We start from the raw sequence: 27,410 nt of genomic DNA, 5'->3' as shown, positions 1-27,410 counted from the left end.
TTCAACATGATAAAATCAACGAATAAGTAAAAATAAAAGCACGAAACTTGCAAAGAAACAAGCAAATCAAATGATTAACCGACTTCATAGTAATATATAAATTAAAGGCTTTAACAAAAAAAATACCCTTACTCAATTGAAATACAACTGTTACCTTTTTCTATATGCACGCAGGAATCAAGTAGACTGCTGAATTGAAATATATATACAAAAATAAAATGAAGCTGATCCCACCCCTTTCAACCCATTCGATAGAAAATAGTCGACGTGAAGATAAACGAACTGGAAAAATAAATGACAAAGTCATCAATTAAAAACACTAGTTGATTACTTATTTCTGATAAAAACAAAACAAGGGGCCCACATGCCTTATCTGTCACCTGAGTTTAGCTAAAAGTATCACTTGTCCCAAAGGCTATGAAATTTAGAAAAAAAATCATGTTCTGAATATCGGACCTAAATTCTAATATTCAACAACAGTATAAAACAAGGTATATGTATGTTCTTAAACCTTATCTGCCCACGATAGTGCCTATATTGATGAAAGACATAGCATGGTAGCATATGTAACATTAACACAATATGACTAATTTGGATCCGTCCTAGAGTCAAAATCCTGAATTGCGAACTTCACAATTAAGATACATCATTTTCAGATTGTCCTAGATATGCAGTTATTTTTTATACTGTATCAGCAAACTTAAAGAGGTTTTTCAAATCATCAAGAAAATAATCACTCTCAAAGTTTTGGCTCAACCCTGGAATAATAACCCTTATCCCTAGGATCATGAAATTCCCAATATTGGCAAAGGACAACCTACTACTTCTCAATATCTATTTAGTTTCAATTTAGTTCAATAACATTAAAATGATAGAAATTTAGATGTTTTACTCGTATATATATATATATATATATATATATATATATATATATATATATATATATAGCTATATGTATATATAGCGGTTCAGCGCGTTGGTTACACGCTGCTAGGAGATTTGGTTCCGCAGGTCGTGAGTTAAACCCGGGTGGGGGTGGAAGTGGGTATCCAGATAAAGTGAAATTTTCTGTGCTTTATATATATATATATATATATATATATATATATATATATATATATAGTGTATACGTGTGGCGAGAATTCCATCGTCATCGAAAGCAAGTTTTATGACTTGCCTAGATAGTCGAGCGGTCTAGTGAGCTGGTTGCATGCTGCTAGGAGATTCGGTTCCGCAGGTCGTGAGTTCAATATATATATATATAGAACATCTACCCTGATGAGGATCATGATATTTAGCAATTGTGGTAGAAGCCTTCCTGCTCTACATCACTATACATTTAAATCTGTTTTAAACATGTGCGGTTGCAGAGAAGATTTTTGAAAATTGGTCAATTTTTGGCAGTTTTTGCCCCGCCCCTAAGGCACCATAGGTGGAGACGTCCTGATATCTACTATTTATGTTTCTAATATCTCAAAGATGTTTCATACCAAATATGAAGATAATTGGAATGGTATTCATCAAGAAAAAGTTAAAAATGTTCAAATGTTAACACATCTTTATCACTAATCATTTTCGCCCAACCATGATATAAAAAACCATCCCTGGGATCATGAAATTAAAACAAAAATATTCATTTGAATTAAAAACAGACACAAAAATATCACCACGAAATTGTTAAAACAAAAATGCTAAATATAATTGTGGCACCGCTATATATACATATTACAACAAGTCATTAGCAATTCTGGAAACCAGTGGCAAATTTATTATTTTTTCTGATGGTTAATTGATTGATTGATTGAATATTGTTTTACGTCCCTCTTGAGAATATTTCACTCATATGGAGACGTCACCACTGTTGGTGAAGGGCTGTAAAATTTCGGTCTATGCTCGGCGCTTATGGCCATTGATCAGGAAGGGATCTTTATCGTGCCACACCTGCTGTGACACGGGACCTCGGCTTTTTCGGTCTCATCCAATGGTTAATTGTGTTGCATTTAAATGTTTCAATGTACCAAGTACCAGATCCATTTCACGTGATCTGATTTACACATACATGTACCTCTTCACAATTTCGATAGACTGGGATGTGAGTACCGACGAAAAATGCCACCATTTATTTAGGGTACTCTGGAAACCCTGCCAAACGGCAAGACGAGTCACCTCCCCGTGATTATATAAATAAGATGATTTGGAAGTAACATATTTACATGTTAATGTTTCGAATTCAATTTAGAATTGAACCCCGTTTTGACCTGAGAGACATTTCAAAAACAGGTTTCTTTTATTTGTTGGTCTTTGAGTATATGCTATTTTTTTTTCACCTAGGAATAAGAAGATTCATCAACCAGAGAAAAGATCACAACGCCAGCACTGGAACGTGTACAAAAATTTGTTCCAATGACATTCGTTTTCAACCCTATTTTCAATTTTGATACCAATGATATAGTTTAGTTCTCTAGCACTTGTGAATCAGACTGCATGTACATGCTAAGTTAGTTCTAAGAAATACACCACATATTTACAGCTACATGTATCTTAAAGTTATTCATGGTTATGTTAGTGTAATCTAATATTTCATATTTTCTGAGGAGTGCTTATTAACAACATCTCGGGCACTTACTATCGTTTATGAAAAGGAGGCGGCAGTCGGGGAAAAATTGACTTCTAATGACTGGATATTATTGACAAAAAAAAAATGGAAAAAATTAATATAAAAAAAGACAAGAAAAACCTCCAACCTTCGCTATCCTAAAATCAAGGGGATGAAGGAGGGCAGGGGGTTCAAGGGTTGATCGTTACAATATTCAGCGGTTCCAATTTATTACAATTCAATACTATTATAAAAAAATAAGGGATCAAACAGTCTATATATCAAACTTTGCATATAAACCTATACATGTAACCAACTTTGTATGTAATAAGCATAACGTGAGAGGCATACATCCATTATCCACCCTTCGTTGCTATTCCCTGCATATGTTGGATAACTTCAATGAAATATATGTCTTGTTGTACCGTCAGGAAATCATATCTTAAGAAATAGGAGAAGACTGGTGGTGTCGATGTTAAATTCTTATTTTAACGTCCTGTAACGTGTACGTTGTTGAGGATAATCCACAGGTCCTTGACAAAGAATTATTTCAAAATCCAGATACGCCTTGGGATATCTCCATCTGTTTCATTTTACAAAATTTCAATCAATATGATGAATTAAAAGCTGAAACTATTAATAATTCCTGAGATATATGTTATTGTTATGTGAAATTAAATGGATTATGATTTACCTACACAACTATCCTGCAGACATTCTGCATCCTTCAGAGTGGAATACGCAGCTCCAGTTGTTACCAATTGAAACGATGTCGTTTTTATTGTGTCCAAATTTATCACAAGTTAGATGTTTGGAAAATTTATCTATTTTGTATCGATTTCTCAATTACAAGCCGGTAGGTATGAGTTTTCACTTAGTGTACAAAAGAAAATAGGTGATAATCCGTCAAAGAGTTTCCACCTTTTATATTTATTCAGGGGACTATAGGGACCTGCGCTTTTAACATGTATGCAATATACTGTGCTAATGCTTGAAATATCAGCTGCAAATTAACTGTAGTCAAAATGTATTACATATATGTAAAACAACAACATTAACAAAACTCTCCAATTCACATAGCCCCGGAGGAGTCAGAATTCGTTGTAATACATCAGCCAGGAACAAAATTGACATGTTTTGGATGTAAACATTCGAAGGGTGTTTCAACGCAGGACCGTGACACAAGTTACCGTTTGGAGAACAGATAATGAAACAGAGAGCTAGGGACTCTCTGGAATTAGCCCTAACTTCAAATTTTATGGGAGTGTTCCAGGTAAATGTCCATGATACATGTATGTCTCTGAAAATATTTCATCTTTTATCAAATATTGCAGTTTACATTCTCACTAGAACACAAGTATGCTAGAGAACCCCCATCCCACGCCTTTACATGTTTGATGGAGGCAAGAAAAGCAAGGACATAATAAATGTGAATTTGATTTGTAACTACATGTATCTGAGGGACAATTTGTTAATAATGTTGAACTGCGTGGGTTTTTTTAATTATTAAAATCATATATAAAATGACATTATCGGCATGTCTATTCGTGAGATCATTTGACAAACACCTGCAATGACTGATCAATGATGCACCAGTTTATTCTTTTCCGAGACCGACGGAGACGCTACATTCGATATTACTACACCTAAATCTGAATAAATAGAACCGATTGCATTAAAATACATTTAAAGCAAGCAACATTTTGTTTTTTTTACTAACAGAAAAATGGTAGTGCATGTAATTGAAACTACAAAAAGGCATCTGACGCTGTTTGTCCTATATGACTATACGACTTAAAGAAACATGATCATTTCGTATACGTCTACGCTTTATGAGAGTCTCATCAAAACTAATTTGAGAATAGCGAAGCGTTGATACATGTTCTTGCCCAGCTCATGTTATAAATCACCATGCTTAATTTTGAGCATTGCCTTTGATTATATGCCGAATCTTGACCAGCGATTACACAGAATAAAGTTTGGCGAAGTGCTGATATAAGTTAATGGGAAGAAATGTTTGAGTGTAAAATAAGTCAAATGAAGTTTACCATATCGAACAAGTTTAGAAATATTTCAAACATGAAATGATGCACTCGTTACTCATTGAGTTAGCCAGTATTAAAATCCATTTGAGATGTCATTCTAGTATTTATCTTAAAGGAGTGAAGAGATTCAGACAACTACTTAGTTATATCATGTGGTTCAATTCTATTAATTTATTCTCTGCGATGTCCTCCTACATGTAGTTTGCCCCTTTGTCACTATAAGGTGTTTACGTTTTAACAATTTGAAAATATCTAAATGAATTTCAAATTAAAATTCAAAAGCATAGACGGTATGCAAAGCCCCAAGAGAATCCGCATGGCAGTCAGAGGCTGTATCAACTGAGTTACTGAGGCGGGTGGCAACTGTTGGCAAATTTAAACAATAGATGTTTTATATGAGAAAACTCTTGACTAATACTATAAAACTTTTATTTAATATCAGTAAATTATAGTTCAGTTTAAAATAGGGGTATATTTTGAATATGTCAATATACTTGTATCCCTCCATTCCTTAAAAGCAATGAACATCGGCCATCAACCTACTCGATAAACACAAAATATCAATAATACATTAAATTACTTCACCTTTGTACAAAGGGGAAATCTGGTCTTTATGAAAGTTGGACATTGGTGCCTCAGACACAATCTGTAAACCCATGCCTTCCAAAAGTTGAGGACCGGTGTGGTGACATATCCTAAGATGTAAATTGTGGTTAATCAAGAAAACGATTACAACAGATACCGATTTCGTTATACATGTGATAAGATTCCATTGATAAGAAAACTTATATAGTGTATTACGCTCTCTGAGAAAATTTCATACCATTACAAGAACATTGCAAACATGCAAAAATTATCATCATACATGTAGATGGAAATACCTGTATTAAGGTGAGTGGGTTTCATTTCTTGGTTTATGTCCACAATATGTACAAAACTATCAAAATAGCATAAAAGTCTCAGTAATTGTAGAAATGAAGGGGCATCTGTACGTTTAATTAGATCCTGTATCGCTAGATTCATGATTATTATATTTCAAGTTGATATCAGTACAAAATAAACTAACTTTGCTTGATATTTCCGAAGTTTCGATTCATTAAATCATATAAATTCACAAAAGGAACAGTTCTTATCTACTTTAGAGATTGTAACTAAAGCAAAACTATTGCTGTATACATGGAAATATTCATCCCTGTTTTATTTTCGCCCATTTCCTTGTCAACGGGTAAATTTAAGAAAATGGAAAACCCTATTTCTTTTATCTTTTAACACAACTGAAATCGTCAGCAAGTATAGAATGATAAAAATAACACAGGACGGAAATAACCACGTGTACAATAATACAGATAGCGATTTACAAACCCGCATTTGTTTGTTTTGGTGATGTTTTCCGCCACACTCAACAATTTTTCAGTTATATGGTGGCGCCCAGTTTTTATTGGTGGAAGAGAGAACCCAGATACAATGTAACTGGGAAGAGACCACCGACCTTCCGAAAGTAAACTGGGAAAGTTTCTCACCGGTGCGAGCGGGATTCGAACCCGCGCCGACAGAGGTGAGAGGCCGTGTGATTTTGAGAGCAATGCTCTAACCACACGGCCACGGAGGCCCCTCCCGCATTTGTTAAGACTATGTTAATGATGTCATTTTTTTTATTTTTTTTATTTTACGGCCCATCTACTGAAACAAAACATTTACCGCTTCTTTGAAATGATTATTATAGTACTACAACTCCATTTAAATTAAAGTACATACCTTGAAGTTGTTCAAGTGTGTTGAACTTTGTGACCAGCTCCACGTATTAAATACGAAAACAAAGAATGATTTAACGTAAATCTAAACTGGAACAAATCCAAATGTGTTATTTAGATACATTCATATAGGATTTTGCAATTGAAAATATCAAGATAGTAACGCTGAGTTCAAGTACAAGACCCAACCAACTTCCCTGTGTACTCTATAGGGGGAAATAAATCACGGTGGAATTTTTTTTGCTGTATTCGTGGTCTAGACAAATTCGCAAATTTAAGAAACCGTGAATATTTTTATCATTCTTTCCCACACAATTTGTTTTTAAAATGGGGCTTATAGAGATTCGAATCTGCCAATTTATGAACCCGCGAATGTGTCTAAAATGAAAAACACGCTAAAATTACAACCCGTCAGATTAATCCCCTATACAGTATATGTCTAACACATATGTTACTGTAAATTACCTTTTTGTATCGTTGAATAGTCAGGATTTACTTGACCTTATTTTGTGAAGTCGCTTCCATCACCCCTAACCCTTGACACATTTTTGGCTCATTTTCATGAAAAAGTAACGTATAATGCAAATTTAATCATTTGAATCCCTATATAAGTTAGGGAACGATTGTGGCAATGGTTTCTGTGATTTTATGGACATTTCAAAGCATGGAAGCGTTCAGATTATTGAAACAAATATGGGAATTTTGAAATGTTCAATGGATTCTAAGGTCAATATGACAATTTAATTTGCAGATACAACCTTCCATTGGGTCAAATGCTGTCTAACATGCTTCATTACGATTGGTAGGCCGTTCCTAGCACTGAATCTTGTTCTTTGTCATTATCCTGGTGTTCATAGAAGATGTACTCCGATACTAACACCGTATCATGTGAAATCATTGAACATTCGTTTTGCAATATCCTACTTAAAACTCTTTTATGAAACACGAAAATTCCTATTTTACAAAAATGGTGATAGCGAAAAATTTGATACCCAGTGGAACAGATGGATCCTGATCTTTACTTAACTCTCTCTCTCTCTCTCTCTCTCTCTCTCTCTCTCTCTCTTTCTCTTCCTCTCTGTGTGTGTGTGTCTCACATATACAAAAAAACTTGTCTGTATTCCTACATGATCCTTGGTATGCATATATTGAACATATATTATGATATATACAGATTGTTTAAAAAAAAATTAAAAAAATAAAAAACAAACAAACAAAAAAACACCGTATGATGGATTCGGGATGGGAACTATCGCACAACGGATAAATTCAAGATATAATGCGTTTAGTTGTTAATTTGGTTTTAATTGATTTCTGTGGATGGTAAACCAACCACCAATTGTATAGCTTTTAATTCTATGATACAGACAATTAGCTATATAGTCGTCGTAAATCATATTATCATTACTTATCCAAAGTTTACAATATGAAAGTTGAATATAACCAACAGTGATCAATCTCAATTTCTATAAGCGAAAACTAGAGAGTTGGACAAATACCTCTATACACACCAAAGGTGAAATCCGGTGCCTAGGAGGAGTATGCATCCCCTGTCGATCGGTCACCATTATATCACTTATATATCCATTACCTCGTGAAGGCGTTACAGTTGTGAGCAATGCGTCTCTGAAACATATAATCATAGTACGCCTACTTTAACGTCTAAGAATTCTGAGGAAAAATGAATGTAGGAAATATAGAAACATATATATATATACATGTAGAACGTCTATTTTAACGGCTAGTGATTCTGACAAACACGAGTTACGGAATCAATATCTTTTACGCGGGTATGTTAAGACAGGTCATGCTTCATTTATGCACGTAAACTGCATCATTTTCAAATCTGTCTTACACAGAGAGAGGGAGCTACTAACTTTTAAAAACTATTTTGGTTGTTTACATGACAACATTTTGTATCATAACAACATGACACACATGCAAATACACGGGGGTATGGACTACACCGCTTTTTGTTCTGTCATGTCCCTATTATTCCGATTTAAGAAAAACATACATCAAACGATATTATTTTACTCGTCTATCCGTGTTCAAACCTTTGCAACTTTTTTCAATAAGAAACAGAAAAGCATTATGTAATTTAGCAAGATTTTTGATAAAGGCACTCAGCCTAAGAAACTTATAAAATATCATATGTTTGCCATTCCTCCATATTTGGTCACATGTTTCTTTTCACATGATGCTTTTCACATGATTATACTCGCTAGTATATTGTTCCTTGATTATTATATACACGTAACTGTACCATATCAATGAGATGTAAAACTCATACGGTACCAATTTTGATGCACCAGATGCGCATTTCGACAAATAATGTCTCTTAGGTAAATAGCATTGTTATAGTGACGTGTGCTTGAACTCTCAACACAATATTCATGAGGGTATGAACTGCAACGCTTCACACTGGAGTATTTTTCATACAGATTGGATATGTTAGTCAGTTAGTTTATTGAAACTTTGAGAAACATAAAACTTCATAGTTATTTCGGATTTCAAACATTTCGGTTGAGCATCACTGAAGAGACATTATTTGTCGAAATGCGCATCTGGTGCATCAAAATTGGTACCGTATAAGTTTTACAATTAAGCCCTTGTAGCAATTTTGAATAAGCAGTCCTCAAAATCCAAATTGGTTATGTCCCTGATTCGACCCATTGTTTTGAAATGCATTAAGTTTAACATTGTATTCCGTGCAGAATATATTCCCACAAAACTTAACATCATTGCCGATTCTATTTCTCGCAAGCAGTGGGAAATATTTCGTTATGCAGCGCCGGAAGCAGATCCAGTTCCATTGACAGTCCCCTCCTCCTTCACAAACCTCATCTCCAGTTTGAATTCAACAAATTATTAGAAGCTTCATTATCACAAAACACACACAGAGCTCACAATGCAGGTATCCAGGCGTATTACAAATTTTGTTCAGAAAACCGGATCAGTCCAAATTGGCCACCCAACTTAGCTTCAATAGTTCAATTCATGTTAAATTTATCTATCAGGAGTTTAGCTTTTTCCACAGCCCGCTCATACATGGCTGCCTTGTCATATCATTGCAAATTGCAAGGAATTTATGATCCTACTTCTGAATGTTTGGTTGTTAAACTTTTGCAAGGTATGACACGTTTGAGGCATACTCCAGATAGCAGGCTTCCAATAACAAAACATATCTTAGCTAGAATATTTCAGGTGCTTCCATGTATTTGTAGTAATGTCTACGAGTCTGCTTTGTTTTCTGCTGCATTCTCATTAGCTTTTCACGGGCTTCTCAGGGTAGGCGAATTAGTTAGCGATTGCAGTTCAACAGCAAGAGTTTTACAAAGAGGTGATATTAAACTAGACAGAGCAAATGGCTCAATAAGTTTAACCATTACATATTCTAAGACTGACCAGGTGGGCAAGGGTTCAGTACTTAACATTCCTAGGGTAGGAGATTTGACATGCCCATTTTATCATATGGATGTTTTTCTGAATGTTCGTCCTAATGACTCGGGCCCCCTTTTCTGCCATTTTGATTCGTCACCATTGACCAGATACCAATTTACTGCTATTTTGTCAAAAGCAATTAAAGTACTTCAATTGCCATTCAAGTATAAAACTCATTCTTTTAGGATTGGGGCGAGTACGGAACTAGCAATCAAGGGGTTTTCATCTGATGTCATTCAGAAATCTGGTAGATGGCGATCTAGCTGTTATAAATCATACATCTGTATACCAAAGTTGTAATTTTCAAGTTCATTTCTTTTGTAGAGAGTCAAATCGTTTGGTTGGTGGGCTCCTCAATATTAAAGTGGGTACAAACAGAAGCTCTACTTAGGCCTGGTGGTTGCGGTTTGAATCTCGGTAGGGTAAATATATTTTTATGGTGGCAGGGTTACAGCGGTCTAGCCCTTATGCAGGTCGTCAATAAATTAAAATACTTAAGTAGATTTGGTCCGCAGCAAAGCGTCATTCTACTACATTGCGGTGGGAATGATTTAGGCCATACATCCATAAGAAAATTGATGTTACAGACTAAATAAAGTTACAAAATTTATAAAAACAAATTTTCCCAATGCTAGGATTATATGGTCTTGCGTTCTACCGCGCATTGAATGGAAATATTCCCACAATAGGGCCAAAATGGAGGAAGCACGCCGGCACCTTAATTCATTTGCATGCGCTTTAATCAAGTCGGAAGGGGGGCTGTCATTTCATATCCAGATATCAAACCACAACCCACATTTTTACACAGTGATGGGGTTCATCTATCCAAACTATGGAATTCCATTCTATTAAACACACTACAAGTGGGTCTAGAAGCTATACTATGCCACAATGTTGTATACTTTCCGCAGTAGTCCTTATGGGCACGGCTTAATTATAGCAAAGTGTCACTCTTCCCCCACCACCAGTGTGGAGGAGTTTCCTGCCATGATTGCCAATACTGTCCTTCAAGGTAGGAAACTTGTGGCGCTTACGAACGGCACTGTCAGAACTTATCATGAAATGTGAAAACCTACCTCTGCATTTCCCAGGGTCAAGGTCATGAGATGTTTGACCTCTGCACCTCCCAGGGTCAAGAATTCTATCGTATGATTTGAACTGTGAATGTTGATATTTTTGAACTTTGAATGTTGACTTTGCAAGATAATATGTTGATGTTGAATTTGCTTTTGATGATGCTTTTATTGTTTGTTGGGGCCTGCCCTTGATCATGCTGGCGGCCCGTTTCCTTTGTGTTGTAAATACAGCTGTGCCTATAAACGCCATAATAAAATTATAAGTATTTCATATATTTATTTTTTGTTCATTGATACACTGTTCTGAGATAAATATATATATATATATATATATATATATATATATATATATATATATATAATAAAATTAAAATATATAAATATATAATACATACATATTTCTCGCTGTGACCTTCAATTCGACTTTTAGATATATCGATGAAGTTTTGTCTATTAACAATGATAGCTTTCATTCATATGTCGATTTGATATATCCATGTGAGCTCGAAATAAAGGACACCACAGAGTCGTCCAGTTCTGCTTCATACTTAGATATTTTATTGAAGGTAGACATTAACGGCAAACTGACAACTCACCTGTATGACAAACGGGATGATTTCAACTTCTTCATCGTCAACTTCCCATATTTGTGTAGCAATATTCCATTATCACCTGCATATGGTGTTTATATATTTCAACTGATTCGATATGCAAGAGCTTGTTCTGGGTATAGTCAGTTTTTAAATCGAGGTAAGATACTGACAAACAAGTTGATGGTACAGGGATTTCAACAGTCTCGATTGAAGTCAGCATTTCGCAAATTCTATAACGATTTCTTATAACGATCTAGTTCGTCAATATAACCTCGCATTGGGTTAAATGCTGTCTGACGTGTTCCATACCGATTGTTAAGCCGTTCTTGGCACACCGATTTTGACTGCGGATAACTCCGTTTACCTGATCAGAATATAGGGCTCACGGCGGGTGTGACCGGTCAACAGGGGATGCATACTCCTCCTAGGCACCTGATCACACCTCTGGTGTGTCCAGGGGTCCGTGTTTGTCCAACTATCTATTTTGTATTGCTTATAGGAGTTATGAGATTGATCACTGTTCGTTATCTTCACCTTGCATAAATACATCTAGCACTACAACTACACTAATCTACAAACGTATTTACAACGCAGACTATATGTTTTTGGTCATTGCGCTTGCCAGTCAATGTTAAAAGTGGAGCGAAATTAGGAAATTAGAACATGCCTTATTTGTCCGAAGAACTGATCCAAAATGTACGAAGTGATAAAAATAGACTTAATTAATCTCAAGTGGAACGAGTAGCCCTATTACGTTGACAAATAGTATAGCTAACTCGTACTCAGAGAGATTCTATTTTAACTATGCATAAAGAATAAAGAATATATAAAAGATTATAAGTAAAAAATATCAACACACACACAAAAAAGCTAAAAATAAACTATGTAAATGAATGAACACTATAAAAATGAAATAAGAAATGAACAAAATTTGAGAGAAAAATAATGTAAATATCAAGTATGAATAAGTAAACAAAGTGGACCAACTCCAAACAAAAACAAAGAATAAGCAGCCTACATGTACATGTGGGAAATTGAATCAACATCAGACATTCCTAGGGTAGACGTGCAAAAAACAGAATCACGGAAACTGATAAATGGGTTTTACATGTAAGGAATCGGCTATGAAGGTCAAAGTAATTAGGGTGGGGGCTTATTGTAAACAGAATTGAAAAGAAAACAAATATTTTCAAAATTGGTCATATTACCACTGTTAGGGACATGATCAGACGAGTAGGTCTAGATGAAGCTTAACATCTAGTAAGGGCTTAGCCCGTATTCATCCTGATGAAGTCAATAGGTTTGTTGATGCCATGCGGTTCAAATGACTTCAACCTGTACATCCAGAATTTTTCCTTCTGCTTTCTTTCGGTATCTGACCAACTTGGGTCATGATCAATAATCACTACTGTCATGTCCTCCCATCTGTGGTTATTGCCATTGAAATGTGAAGCTACTGGAAAATCTTTTTTTGGTTCTGATGGAGAACTGGTGTTGATCCATTGGCGAAGGTATGTTGTTTCTCCTATGGTCTCCTTCTGACAGACATCGCAACTGATGTTTTTCGTTTGTCCTGAAGAAGAGAAGGGTCGTCCCGGAAATTTGACAATGTGGTTCTTCTTGTCGTTGGTCACTTTAGTGCTTGGTATATTTTTTGTATTTGACCTTGTATCCATGCGTAATATTTCCTGTCTACCCGAGGATCCGAGTTTTGAAATATTCGTGATTGGGTTTTACGAGGAAAAGTCCCTTTCAAGCAGTATGGCGTCTCTGCGATCATCACCCAAAATGTGGTCAGTTTAAGGTTAGAGACTAATGTAGGACAAAAGGGCAAAAAGTCACAGAAAAAAAGTCACGGACAAAATGACCATGGACATGTCACTATAAGAATTTTTAGGAAAGTAGGACAAAATATCACAGGACAGAAAGTCAGTTTTATAAGAAAATAAGACAAAAAGTCCCAGTTTGAAATTTTATGAAAGTAGGACAAAATGTCACAGGACAAAAGTCACAGTTATAAGAAATTATTGATTTTGATATATATTTGAAAACATATGTGTTCTTTTTGTAAAGTTTAAGAAACTATATATGCATTTGGGTACCATTTACCTGTAATTGTTAGCTTAAAAGTATATATGGAGTCTCATTTGCTAAGCCAATCATCAATACATTAATGGAACTCATGCAGAGTAATAAAGTTGGTTCAAAGTTATGGAGTTAAAACAATTTTTGTAATTCTGTGAATATTAGATAAATGATGAAGTCAAAGAACAAGAAAAACATCATGATTTTATTCATGCACAAAATACAAAGATTGGTATAAATATCAGCATTCTATGTTTTATAAAATAATGAGTTTGTCTTTTGTTTTCTAATCAAAAGTAATTTTTGTGACTTTTTGTCCCGTGAATTTTTATCCTATCTGATCAAAAATCATCATTGTGACTTTTTGTCCTGCGACTTTTTGTCCTACCGTTTTTGAGACTTTTTGTCCTGTGACTTTCCGTCCGTAAACCAAAATGTACATCTTGCAACAAATAATCCGATATACAAGATGAATGTTCTAAGCAAAACCGAGAAGATTCAAGTAGAATTTAAATTCACGTTTCATTTTGCAAACGACTTTCTCAATTCATCAAATACATGTACATATGTATTATTGAAGACCGAGTTTTTGTTAAGATCAATAATCTTATTTTAAAACTCCAATACTCAATAAAAGAAATATACGTATCAAACAAAGATGCTTGCCCCATCAATGTTAGGCCCAGTTTAATGTATTCGCCATGGTTTCGCTTTCCAACGAATAAAACATTATCATACATGCATTTCAATGCCCAATCATAATTTTACAAATAGAAGTATTTTATCTTATCTTATCTTATCTTATCATGACTTTTCCTGCGATAATCATCAAGGAAATATCTAAGTTTCAGAACTGGGTTTTGTGTGTATTTTAATGATTAACACATTCATTAAATACTGTAATATGAGATAATGATTTTTCTTAAAAATCGATGCAATTATTTCTTTTGATTTTGAAATTCAATTAAATGAAATGTATGCAGAAGAATTATACTTGTCCATACACGTGCAATTTGCATGTTTAATCTCAGTTGACTAAAAAACTACATTATAAGCCATGATCTGAGAGGAAAGACAGAACTGTCAAAGTACAGATCTCTTCGACATGTTATCTAATATTTTATAAACTCTAGTTTCAAATTAATTTTTATTAAAAAGATGTGTATAAATACTAATTAACTTCTCCGTGATCATTATTGACAATTCGAAACCAAAATATCTGAAGTAGATTATGTTTTACATTGACGATTATACGTATAATGCCCGTTTATATTCGTTCTGAAATACTGCGAAAATTTTAATTCACAACATATATATACGAAATTTAAACTGTACTTTTCAATTGATTCTATCCATTGGAAGTAACTGTCATTGGAGACAAGATACAGTATTCAGACCTGTTATCAACTGTACAAATACAGGTAGTTTACTCCGCCGCGGTATAAGCGTGGTCCCGCGATTCCCCGCTATGAAAAACCGCGACGGTGTTATGCGAAAAGGATTTACTTTCCGTCGCGGTGACGCGGTATATAAGGGGTCCGCGTTAGCTGCACTATATATATATATATATATATGTGTGTGTGTGTGTGTGTGTGTGTGTGTGTGTGTGTGTGTGTGTGTGTGTGTGTGTGTGTGTGTGTGTGTGTGTGTGTGTGTGTGTGTTTGTAAGCCCTGCCAATTGAACCAGTGAATAAGAAGGCACACGTGTAAATCAACACGAGGTCGGCCAAAGGAACACGGAAATGGTGGTGTTCAGTTGGATTTTTATAAAAATCAGCATAAAATCATTAAATAGGTCATCTACCATCAAAATCCTGAAGTGTTTACTTAACAGGATTTATGAGATGTGTGTAACAGGTGTGTAAAGATTTAGCACTCGTCCATCTTTTTTCCATGCGAGCATGGCTTACACACTTTCGAAGTGCGCATGCTCTGTTTTAAATGACGTCATTTGTGATATCATCATAATGGAGTTTTCCAGGAAAAGAAGTTGGCCCATCTGAGGTAAGTAAACACGGTTGAAAGAATTTTTTTTGCATATTATCAATGGGTTTTTTATTACATAGACTGATTAAATGGTGTTTCATACCGATCGTGTTATGTACAAGCGACAGAGTACCCGAGTTACTGAAAATTTCGATGATAAAAGTGATAAATCTGCGTGAACTGTTTGGTTTTTTTTTCTTTTTGAAATATAATCTTTGCAGTTAATGTACTCTGTATACTAAGAATTCATATTGATTTTGGATAGAATTTCACAAAAAGATTTGCGCCAGGTCCTTAGGAATCAACCCCCCTACCCCACCCCCCACACGGCACATTTTTTGGATGATTGGAACGTATACCCCTTTACATCTGTCTCCCTACTTTGAAGTTTTTTCCAACGCCATGACATAAATAATAAATAGATCAATAAATGAAAATGCAAAAATAAAAAAGAAAGATGTATATGTATTCGGATTGGCATGTTCCACTTTGTCCGGGTTGAAATCCCTGAGGATGCAAATGTACATTACGCCGCACTGCTTGCAGTACGTACATGGTATGGTACAGGCGTATCGCATAGGTATGTACTAAGACTATAAACCAAAGAGAATATGATATGTAAAACTATTACTCTGAATGCGTTTTACTTGTTTACAATGTAGCCTGTCGGGCTGCGGTGTCACACGCGTGGTTCACACTTGCACTTTAGGTGGCAGTGGAGGAAATTCGAACGATGTATGGATTATTGTCTCCTGGTAACTTTGGCAGTTACCTTTTGCTTTCAATCTACTTTTTAAGAATAATTCAACCCTCGCTAATCATATCCAAGCTGCATTTCGATCTTGGAAGAATGATCTTCAGCTACAATACAAAATTAAGGGATGATGTTGTGTACTGAGTTTTTCTTGATTGTTTACATCTGTGATTGTTTATGTCATGTATAAACTGATCAAGCTGTACAGTGTCATGACATATAGTGGTATAACTTCCATTTATATGCTTGCGCATCATTTTGTCAGAAGAAGAAATTTCTAAAATTAAGATTTTTAACATGTATATGATTATATGTGTTTGTTTGATTTTAGTATAATACCTGTAGAGAATATTTCAGTAATATGAAGTGCGACACATTTAGACGCATGCATGTGGTGTTTAAAGGTCTCATCTGAAAGACCAGCAACTTTCTCTTTTCAATGCTAAATATGACGATGGAGCATTCACCTCACTACCTACATTTACATCCTAAATAAAGTACATTAGCATGGCTCGAAACCATGATTTCTTCATCATGAAGCAAATGCTCTGTTACCACTGAGCTACCAATTTTTTAACATGAATTCATAGCTAAAAATTTGAAAAATTTATAACTAATTTTTTGGTTAATTCCATAAATATTATTCCTCTCTCTAGACACAATTCTGGGTAACCCCCTGCCTTTGGGGATATAAGCACATCATTTCTTTCAGAATGGGACAATGTCAGGAGAGCTTTTGTTATTTGTTATACTCTTAGTGTTGATGGCATCTATGAACAACAGGATAATGTTTTTAGATTATTATTTCTGATATCATATTTGTAAATTGTTTATGAGGGGTTGTTAAAGTTTGTGGACAAAAGGACACACTTATTAAAAATTCAAAGTTATGATAAGTAAAAAATATAGGAGGTGTGTAACAAGATTGTAGATTTGAACATTTTAATTTTAATTAATTTTTATAAGTATTGATTTCAGATACATGTATGACATTGCATGCTTGATCGGGGAGGGGGGCTACAGTTAGATAATATTCTGGTCAGCACATTCGATAAACTACAGTTGTACATGGAACTCATTAAATCACTTCTTTTTCTTTCAGTGGTCTTCAACTTTTAATCTCCAAGAAGGAAATGTAATTAAAAGATGAATAAAGTATCCCTAAGAATACCAGAAGAAAGGTTGTGTTGAGAAAAACAGCCCTTCCTCAGTACCTCAGAACTAGATGATAGCCCTTGTTACTTTATGCTGAATATGACACAGTATAGAAGATCTGATCATGAAGAAGTTACACCATTGATACACTTCCCAACTGCCAAAACTACTTTCTGATAGTATGACGAGATTAGAAGATATCATGGTGTAGTCATGACACAAACTGCAAATCAAAGATTGTCTTCCCCAGAGGATGAACAGAGTGCTTCACATGGATAACATTTCCTTTTCGAGTTTTGAAATTAGTAAGTATACAAAATATTTTAGGCCACATAGTCATAAAATAATTTTTTAGATTTCCATCCTTGCTTGGAAAAAAATGGGGCAGGTGGTGTATTTTTTATTTTTCAGAATATATATTTCCCGTTCATTATACTCGCATGTTACTGTAGAGTGTAGATTACTTCATTTTTTTTTTTTTACATTGTTTTCTTTGGACAGAAAATTTTCATACAGCAATATTATAATTGTTTTTAAGTGATTTTGAAGTACATTTTCATGTAACACTGAAGTTGAACATTCTTTTGCGCTTTTTTTGAATAATAGTAATTTTTAGCTCAGCTGAGCTGAAAGTTTAAATGAGCTTTTCCAATCCCCTGTTGTCCGTCTGTCTGTAAACTTTCACATTTCTGACTTCTTCTCAAGAACCACTGGGCCAATTTCAACCAATCTTGACAAAAAGCATCCTTTGTGAAGGGCTTTCAAGTTTGTTCAAATAAAGGGCCACACCCCCTTTCAAAGGGAAGATATAATTACAAAATTGCAAAAATAGGTTTGGGTCATTTAAAAATTTTCTCCTAAAGAACCACTGGGCCAGAAGAGCTGAAATTTACATGAAAGCTTCCTGACATAGTGTAGATTGAAGTTTGTTCAAATCATGACCCTCATAGGTAGGATGGGGCCACAATAGGGGATCAAATATTTTACATACAAATATAAAGGGAAAATCTTTAAAAATCATCTTCTCAAGAAACACTGGGCTAGGAAAGTACAAATTTACATAAAAACTTCCTGACATAGTGCAGATTCAGGTTTGTTAAAATCATGACCCCCTGGGGTAGAATGGGGCCATAAAAATCTTCTTCTCAAGAACCATTAGGCCAGAGCAGTTTACATAATTTACATGAAAGCTTCCTGACATACAGCTCTGTAGTGCAGATTCAAGTTTGTAAAAATAAAATTTCGAAAAGGTGTCGCTGTGTTTGGTGTAATTTTTGTTCGTTCTGCACAAACTTGCTCACTCAGCTTGACACAGCCTAGGTGTTCATATGTTAATTTTTTATTTTTCGTAACTTAAAATGTCGTGTAGCAATAGTGGCCAGATCAAATTTTCCTTCCAATGTTATAATAGGACTAGACATGGGTATCATTTTGCATACAATTTAAAGTATGTTTTTGCATATACACATTTTTCTAATGCCTGTACACATTGAATTATTAAACACCAGGCACGTCCTCCTATCCCCTTTACAAGCTATGTTTGTGTGGGTTTTTTTGGAGTTAGATTTTAGGTAGGAGAAATCATGGCCCCGTGAGTAGGTTGGGCCACAATACTTAAATAGGGATCAAAGTTTTAGAAGCGAATATGTAGAACAAATCTTTAAATATGGGCCAAGGTGAATCAGGTGAGCGATGTGGCCCATGGGCCTCTTGTTTGAATATGCAGTTTATGCAGGATCAGGATATGCCATTGCCATATCCGCTAATTAATGAGTCATAATTACCATCATTGTACCACAAAGCAACAGTCACTGTACTGTAGTTCTTTTGCTTAGCATTATTCAATTCAGTTTGCCATCATCTTCTTCTAGTCTAAGACACGCACACTCAATAATAAAAGTTCCAAACACAGAATTGGGAAATGGCATGGTATCGCATACTTTCACATTTAATAGCATCTCTATTAATCAATTTTAACAAGTCATACATGTGCAGTCACTTGACCAAATGCATATCACACTGCAACAGTCCTCCACAACTACCACATCTTTGGGTACCCTTATAATAGAAACATGTCAAATATAACCACAACATGCCAAAATGTTAGGGTCAGTCATTGAAATGCTCTAAATGTTTGATACACAAGCCAAATATTTGTTCTCAACTTCTTTTTTAAAAAAAAAGGTAGAATAAAAAACAATGGGGTGGATAATTTTGAGAGGGGTGGGCGTGGATGATAATCTGTAAATATGAAATTCTATGTGGCCTTAAGTACGGTAAATATGAAAGCAGGTCTTAGTATTTAACAATTTTGTTGATCCATAATTTATTTACAGATTTTATATGATCTTATTTTGTATAATTAAAATCTTAGATCATATATGTAGAATAATTATATCATTTAGCAAAATGTGATGATTTGTAAACTATAGATACATATACATGTAGTAAATTTGTGTAACAATTAATCCATTCAACCCAGAAATGAATTTGCATATTTTAATTGATTTTTAGCTCACCTGAACCAAAGGTTCAAGTGAGTTTTTCTGATCACATTTTGTCTGTCGTCTGTCCGTCTATCTGTCTGTCCGTCTGTAAACTTTTCACATTTTCGACTTCTTCTCCAGAACCACTGGGCCAATTTCAACCAAACTTGGCCAAAAGCATCCTTGGGTGAAGGGCTTTCAAGTTTGTTCAAATGAAGGGCCATGTCCCTTTCAAAGGGGGAGATAATCACAAAAATAGGGTGAGGTCATTTAAAAATCTTCTTCTCAAGAACCACTGGGCCAGAAGAGCTGAAATTTACCTGAAAGCTTTCTGACATACCGTATTTTGCCGAATATAATACGCAGTGGTGTTTAATACGCACCCCCCACTTTGAGCCTAAAAGTTGGTGAAAAAACGCACTTCGGGTGTATAATACGCAGCAAAAATTTTGACCAAGCGGTAATCTTTATTTTATACTTGGTGTTAATTTTCACTTAATATTTTTGCAGAAATAATGAATTCTAAACAACGCACAATAATTTGCAAACTTTTTGAGATGAGGTCTACATCGCGGTAATCTTCAATGAGAATCTTCAGGGAAATATCAACCCGGACAAGCCTGTTCATTTCAGCAAAGCACGAGATTTTGTAGCATTAAAGTCTTAACTGACTCGATATTTCCTTTGTTGAAACTTAAAATCAATCAAATAGCCGATGTTATAAAAATAAAATGAAACAATTAAACTATCGCTTATTTTACTGTAATCAACACACCATGGTAGGTACAAAGATGCAAATTATCAACTCCTCGTTAACTACGATGACTATTAAAATGTGTGGGAAAAAAATTTGTTAGGTATTTCTTTACCCGGAGGGGGTATCTAACAAAAGCAGTGTACACAACAATGGCTTCGTAAAACACACGCTTTTACGCAAGAATAGTTATTTCAAAGATTCAAATAAGTATTTCATTAAAAATTAGGCCTATTCATAAAACTTACAGTAAACAAACTTTTAGCAAGTGACAAAATTATTTTCCAACAATTTTAGCACGTGTCAAGGCATTATTGTGTACACATGCTTTCAATAATGGCGGCATGCGATGTAATGAATAGTCAGATCCAATGCAATTTGATTGGCTGTTTGTTTCATGATAATTGAATTATTTAGATATTGTAAGTATATATATCACATTTTCTGCAATTTTTCTTTTCTGTAGTAATTTTCTTGAGGTCGAATTTTCTACTTAATAAATAGGTGAACGTGAAAAGGTGCGGCGTACAGTATCCGAAGCCTTGGTCTTTGAGTGAAATATTACACTACTTAATCGCCGAGTTTCATCTGGAAAAAAAGGTCAAAAACCTATTGTGGTATATAATACGCACCCCTTTCTGACACAAAAATATTCTCTAAAAAAAGTGCGTATTATATTCGGCAAAATACGGTATTGCAGATTCAAGTTTGTTCAAATCATGGCCCCCGGGGGTAGGATGGGGCCACGAGGGGTTGATCAAAGTTTTACATACAAATATATAGGGAAAAACTTTAAAAATCTTCTTCTCAAGAACCACTAAGCCAGAAAAGCTGAGGCCAAAAATAAAAATTGATTTGTTTGATGTACTCTGACCGACCAATCAAATTTGCTCCTACCCGACCATTTTTTCCAGCAATTTAAAACTTTTAGGGGGGGGGGGTTCCCTTGAAAAATAGAAAATTCTCCTTATTCTAAAAGAAAATATTACAAATTTTCATGACGTTAAAAAAAAAACAAAAAAAAAAAACCCTACCTACCGACCCACCTTGAAAAATGTGAGTCAGAGTACATCAAACAAAAATATTTTTAATGATGACCTGAGATTTACATGAAAGCTTCCTGACATAATGCAGATTCAAGTTTGTTCAAATCATGGGCCCGGGGGTTGGATAGGGCCACAATAGGGGATCAAAGTTTTACATACAAATATATATGAAAAATCTTTAAACATCTTCTTCTCAAGAACCACTGAGCCAGAAAAACTGATTTTTACATGAAAACTTTCTGACATAGTGCAGATTCAAGTTTGTTCAAATCATGGCCCCTGGGGGTAGGATGGGGCCACAATTGGGGGGGGACCCCATCAGTAAGCACGCCCCCTACTTCCGGTGTAATGGCAGTAACTGCAAAAATGAAGGCCATTGTGTACAATACTTCATTATCATTTAATCTTCTGACCCAGGGATCGAATGTTTTCCTACAATTTACAGTGGATCAAAGAGAATTGTTTTATAGTTTTTTTCTTCTTTATGCATATATGACCCAGTATGTCTCTGCAGAGCACAGATCTACATCTGGCATTTTCTAATTACTTAATGTTCACTATTTTTAGCGATCAATTAAGTTTTTTAAAATTAGTTTTTCAATCAAAATTAGCATAAATATAAATCTATAGCTAACCAGGGGTATGATGCATGTGACCCAAATTTGTCATTATGCAGGGGCCTATATCTATTCTACAGAGTATATTTGATACGCATTAAAGTTTGAAAATTTTAATTCAAAATATGCATTAAAACCGCTGTTTGACCAAGGCATAAATATCATTTTAAAGTTACATATGTACGTAAGTATCTTTGCTAGATATGATGTTCAAAAAGATTAATCAGTTTTTTTAATTACTGATTAGATCACCTGAGTGGGTATAAGGATTGATAAACTAAGATTTTGAATTTTTAAAAAAGCTAACAGACAGATGAAAGAGCTTGATAAATACCATAATACAGTCCATCATAACATGGGTGCATGAAAATCAGGTTCTAGAGCAGATATTAATATATTAGGTAGAACATTGATGATACGTCTGGTATATGTAAGCTGTAACACCCTCTTCATTAATACTGTGCATTTTGACAAAATAGTATATGAAGTCCAGTGGTTCCATTGAATTTGAACATATGTTGAATAAATATAGAGTTAGTAGTGGTAGGGAACAGGTATTGCTTGAATGTGTCTACTAGATTTCTTGTTAAATAACCTTCACTTTAATTTCAGTCAAACATAATTTTGCATCAAAGAGAAAAAGTGGCTTTGACATAACCTAGAAAATACAATATTCATTAAAAAGAGCATGGCATCAGGATAGCTAGATGCCCATATTCCCAGCAAAATGAGCCAGTCCTAAAGAGAGTCCACTAGAGATGAAATAAAACTCATTAAAATGTATTGAGAAAAGGTATATATATATATATATATACCAGTTTTGATTTGCACCTTAAGAGTATATTGATAATTTGTATTTTGACAGCTTCCAACTGAAATACAGTGAAAATATTGCTGCAGTACTGTAATTATGTCTCCCCTCTTTCAGGGGAGATATATTGTTTTTGTACTTTCTGTCCGTCTGCCACAAAATCTTGTGAACACTTCTCCTATATGGCTTATCGGATAGACTTGAAACTTTGTACAATGCTTCATTGCCATTTGTAGATGTGTATATTGATGGGACGGAAGGATCCAATTATTTTCCTAAAAGTTAATAGTAGATCTAAGAGGGGTGGAGGATGTAAAATACCTTGTCAACACTTCTCCTCCTATATGGCTTATTGGATAGATTTGAAACTTTGTACAATGCTTCATTGCCATTTGTAGATGTGCATATTGTCGGGACAGGAGGGTCCAATTATTTTTCTAAAAGTTAATAGTAGATCTAAGAGGGGTGGAGGATGTAAAATACCTTGTCAACACTTCTCCTCCTATATGGCTTATTGGATAGATTTGAAACTTTGTACAATGCTTCATTGCCATTTGTAGATGTGCATATTGTCGGGACAGGAGGGTCCAATTATTTTTCTAAAAGTTAATAGTAGATCTGAGAGGTGTGGAGGATGTTAAAATAGCTTGTGAATACTTCTCTTATACGGCTTATCCGATAGACTTGAAATTTTGTAGAATACTTCAATGCCATTTACGATGTGCATATTGCAGGGACAGATCAAAGATCCAAATGTTGTCCCTAATATAGTGGATTGTAGGGGTGGAGGGTGTAAAATAGTTTGTGAACCCTTCTCCTATGTGGCTTAATTATTGGAGTTCATAATGTCTATGTTCCTGCTCATGCTTTATCTTCCATACCATGCAGTACATTAAGGGGTTGGAGGTTTCATTTGGAGCACTTTCAATTTGGGGAGCTGGGGATACATTTGTTTTTCATAAAACCAATCTGAAGTTATGATATATTTGTCATAAAATGTTTATGATATCTGTATCACTTTGAATCTTTAAAAATGATAATTGATATGTGAATTAATATTTACAGCTGATCATTTGATAAACACTTACTTTGTAGAAATAGAAATTATGATTTTTATCTAATTGTACATTTCTTGCTACCTTTTACGAAGACCTTTTACTAATCACTTCTCTAAATATTTTTGCAGATTTGTCAGAATGTTATGCATCATGATCAACAGAAAAAAACTTCACAGGTAGACCAAAACTGACATGGGATGAGATCCTAAAACGAGACCTAGAGTTTAGAGGATTGGATAGGATCAATCCACTGGGTCGCCAAGTGTGGAAGTACAAACTTCAACCTCGACAGGACAGCCAGGCCTCACCCTTGCAAAAATATTAATTTGGCCTAGATAGTCAAAATGAGTGATGATGATGATATCAAGGTCTGACACTGTAAGCTCAGTAAGGGTAGATGCTGGCAATGGAGCTGTTAAGCAATACAACAAACAGGTTTAACATTGAACATGTTTATATACTTTTTTAGCTCACCTGAGCCAAAGGCTCAAATGAGCTTTTCTGATCACCTTTGCCTGTCGTCTGTCTCTCTGTAAACTTTTCACATTTTCATTTTCTTCTCCAGAGTGAACCACTGGACCAGTTTCAATCAAACTTGGTATGCATCATCAATAGATAAAGGGTATGCAAAAATAGGGTGGGGTCATTTAAAAAACCTTTTCAAGAACCACTGGACCAGGAAAGTTGAATTCACATAAAAGGTTCCTGTTTTGTGCAAATCATGGTATCCGGGGGTAGGGTGAGGTCACAATCGAGGATCAAAGTTTTACATTCATATATAGTACAGATTCAAATTTGTTAAAGGTCATGGCTCACAGGGGTAGAGTGGGGTCACAATAGGGGATCTAAGTTTTATATTTGAAATATATACAAGGAAAATCTTTTAAAATCTTCTCCTAAAAAACTAGATGCAGAACTAAACCCAAAATCGTAGCTCTTTGAGAAGATATTGGGGCAAGTCAGAGCGCTAGAGCTTCAGATGAACCCCTTATTAAAAATCTTCAATTTACGGCACAGAAAAAAAGTGCATGGTTAAGTCCCTCTATCACTGCATTCCTGCATCGCTGTCTCATGAATTTAATATTAAATAATTCCTAACATATTTTCCCATTATACTTGTTTCCAAGCATACTTTCAAATATTCCTTAAACCCACATATAACCTAAAAACTCCCAGCTTCATGTGATTTTCTTTGTTGATGTAGCCATGTTAGGTATACGTAGTCAGTCAATTTGAACCCCAGTTCATTTCCATACTCGTACTCATTTTGAAACATAATGTCTGTGTGAACTAATATCCCCACAAATATTTTTAGTGAAATATTTTGGATGAAATCATCCCAGTTGGGTTAAATACTTATTATTCAAAAACTGTAGGTTTGAATATTGAACTAATCTCACAGCTTTCTTAAGTTTGGTCCCCATCCACTCTAGTCTGTTTTTGCGCTTAACTATTGAAATGGAGTGTAAGGGATCAGACTAGGCTTTAATAGCATTATCAATTTTCAAAAGCTTTAGAAAAATTATACAATTTTAGGTCACTTGAGTAAACTCAGATGACATATTGCTATTGGTCTGCGTCCGTTGTAGTCCGTCGATGTTAACAATTGAATATTTTTAACTAAATTCTATAACTGAAAGGTGAAGATAACAAACAGCGATCAATCTACGATTCGAATAACAGAATTCTTTTCAAATTTAGTATGAAGCACACAAATTTACATTAAACCTTCCTGACATAGTGCATATTCAAGTTTGTTAAAATCATTTCCCGGGAGGTATGGTGTGGTAACAATAGGGGATCAAAGTTTTATATGCTGATATATTTAAAGGAAAAATCTTTAAAGATATCTCTTGAACTATTTAAGCTAGAGCTTTCATATCTTGTATATACAATTTTTATGGCAAAACAAATCTGACCTATTCAGTGTGTCCTGAACTACATTGTGTTTAAGGTAAAACTTATACGGTACCAATTTTGATGCACCAGATGCGCATTTCGACAAATAATGTCTCTTCAGTGGTTGGCGTGGGTTCGAATCCTGCTTGCACCGGTTAAGTGAGAAAGTTTCCCAGTTTACTCTCGGAAGGTCAGTGGTCTCTTCCCAGGTACATTGTATCTGGGTTCTCTCTTCCACCAATAAAAACTGGGCACCACCAGATAACTGAAAAATTGTTGAGTGTGGCGGAAAACAGCTAAAACAATCAATCATATTATGTTCTTTGACCTTGTGACCCTGAACTCTGAGTTTGACCTATTTTTAAGAAAGTATAACCTATTAAGTATATCCAGGACTATTTTAGATAGGGCTTTCATGTATTGTATATAGATTACTTATGGCAAGGTCTTTCATATCATTCCAAGACCTATGACTTCATACCTTGGTCTTATCCAGAACAGCAATATCATGCTTGTCATATCTTTGTGTTATATGATTTCATTTTAGTAATGTTGTGTTCTTTAGAGGTAGGTTTGGGTCACATTATTCATGAGAATAAAGATTGATAAAATAGCATTTATAAATCAAAACAGCAGGGCCAAGGTGACTCAGGTGAGCGATGTGGCCCCTGGGCCTCTTGTTGATTTTGATATTTGTACAGATATCGTTTGTATGAGAAATGGAACTCTTTCTTTTTTCTTTTACAAATACATGTATTATCATATGGATCCATCTGTGTTGATTATTTAATCAAAGGACTACATTCAATGTATTAAATGCAAATTTATTGATATGTCTGTGGTTGAATTACTCATGTATGTATACATTTTTTTGGCACATGCAATTACATATATAATGTATATATATATATATATATACTAATTGTACATATAACATCTCCTGTAATATAATAAAATATATGACTGAGAATAAAAGACCTGCTGTTTTCATTGCTACCATGGAACATTAAAAGATTAGAATAATTCAAATATCTTAATGAATTCTGTAATATATGAATTTGATATTTGTATACAATTGCCTCACTGGTGTTCAATGTGAACTTTGGTTTATCATTTCAGTTTGCTCTTTATATCAAATCAAAATTTAAGACAAATAAGGAATTATTTCCGAAATTGGTTAATATGGTACATTGTAGTAAAATAATCAAGAGTTTATTCATATGAGATAGCTAAATTCTACATGGATAACCAGTG

General features: G+C 34.7%; 1 long non-coding RNA gene and 1 pseudogene across 2 annotated transcripts; both read left to right on the top strand.

Moving 5' to 3' along the window:
- Window positions 1–9,443: 9,443 nt before the first annotated feature.
- On the top strand, window positions 9,444–10,750 carry LOC125656668 (uncharacterized; annotated as a pseudogene).
- Window positions 10,751–15,213: 4,463 nt separating this feature from the next.
- LOC125655745 (uncharacterized) lies at window positions 15,214–27,185 on the top strand. 2 transcript variants are annotated; one of them, XR_008801159.1, is made up of 3 exons: window positions 16,165–17,790; window positions 23,001–23,181; window positions 24,386–27,185. It is a non-coding gene; the product is annotated as an uncharacterized LOC125655745 (long non-coding RNA). The 2 variants fall into 2 exon arrangements; XR_008801158.1 differs by lacking the exon at window positions 23,001–23,181 and having other exon boundaries at window positions 15,214–17,790.
- The last annotated feature ends 225 nt before the right edge of the window (window positions 27,186–27,410 follow it).

Source organism: Ostrea edulis, chromosome 3 (assembly GCF_947568905.1).
Source record: "Ostrea edulis chromosome 3, xbOstEdul1.1, whole genome shotgun sequence".
Lineage (NCBI taxonomy): Eukaryota > Metazoa > Mollusca > Bivalvia > Ostreida > Ostreidae > Ostrea > Ostrea edulis.
Note: the sequence above shows the minus strand (reverse complement) of the source record. Positions and strands in the feature narration are given on the sequence as shown.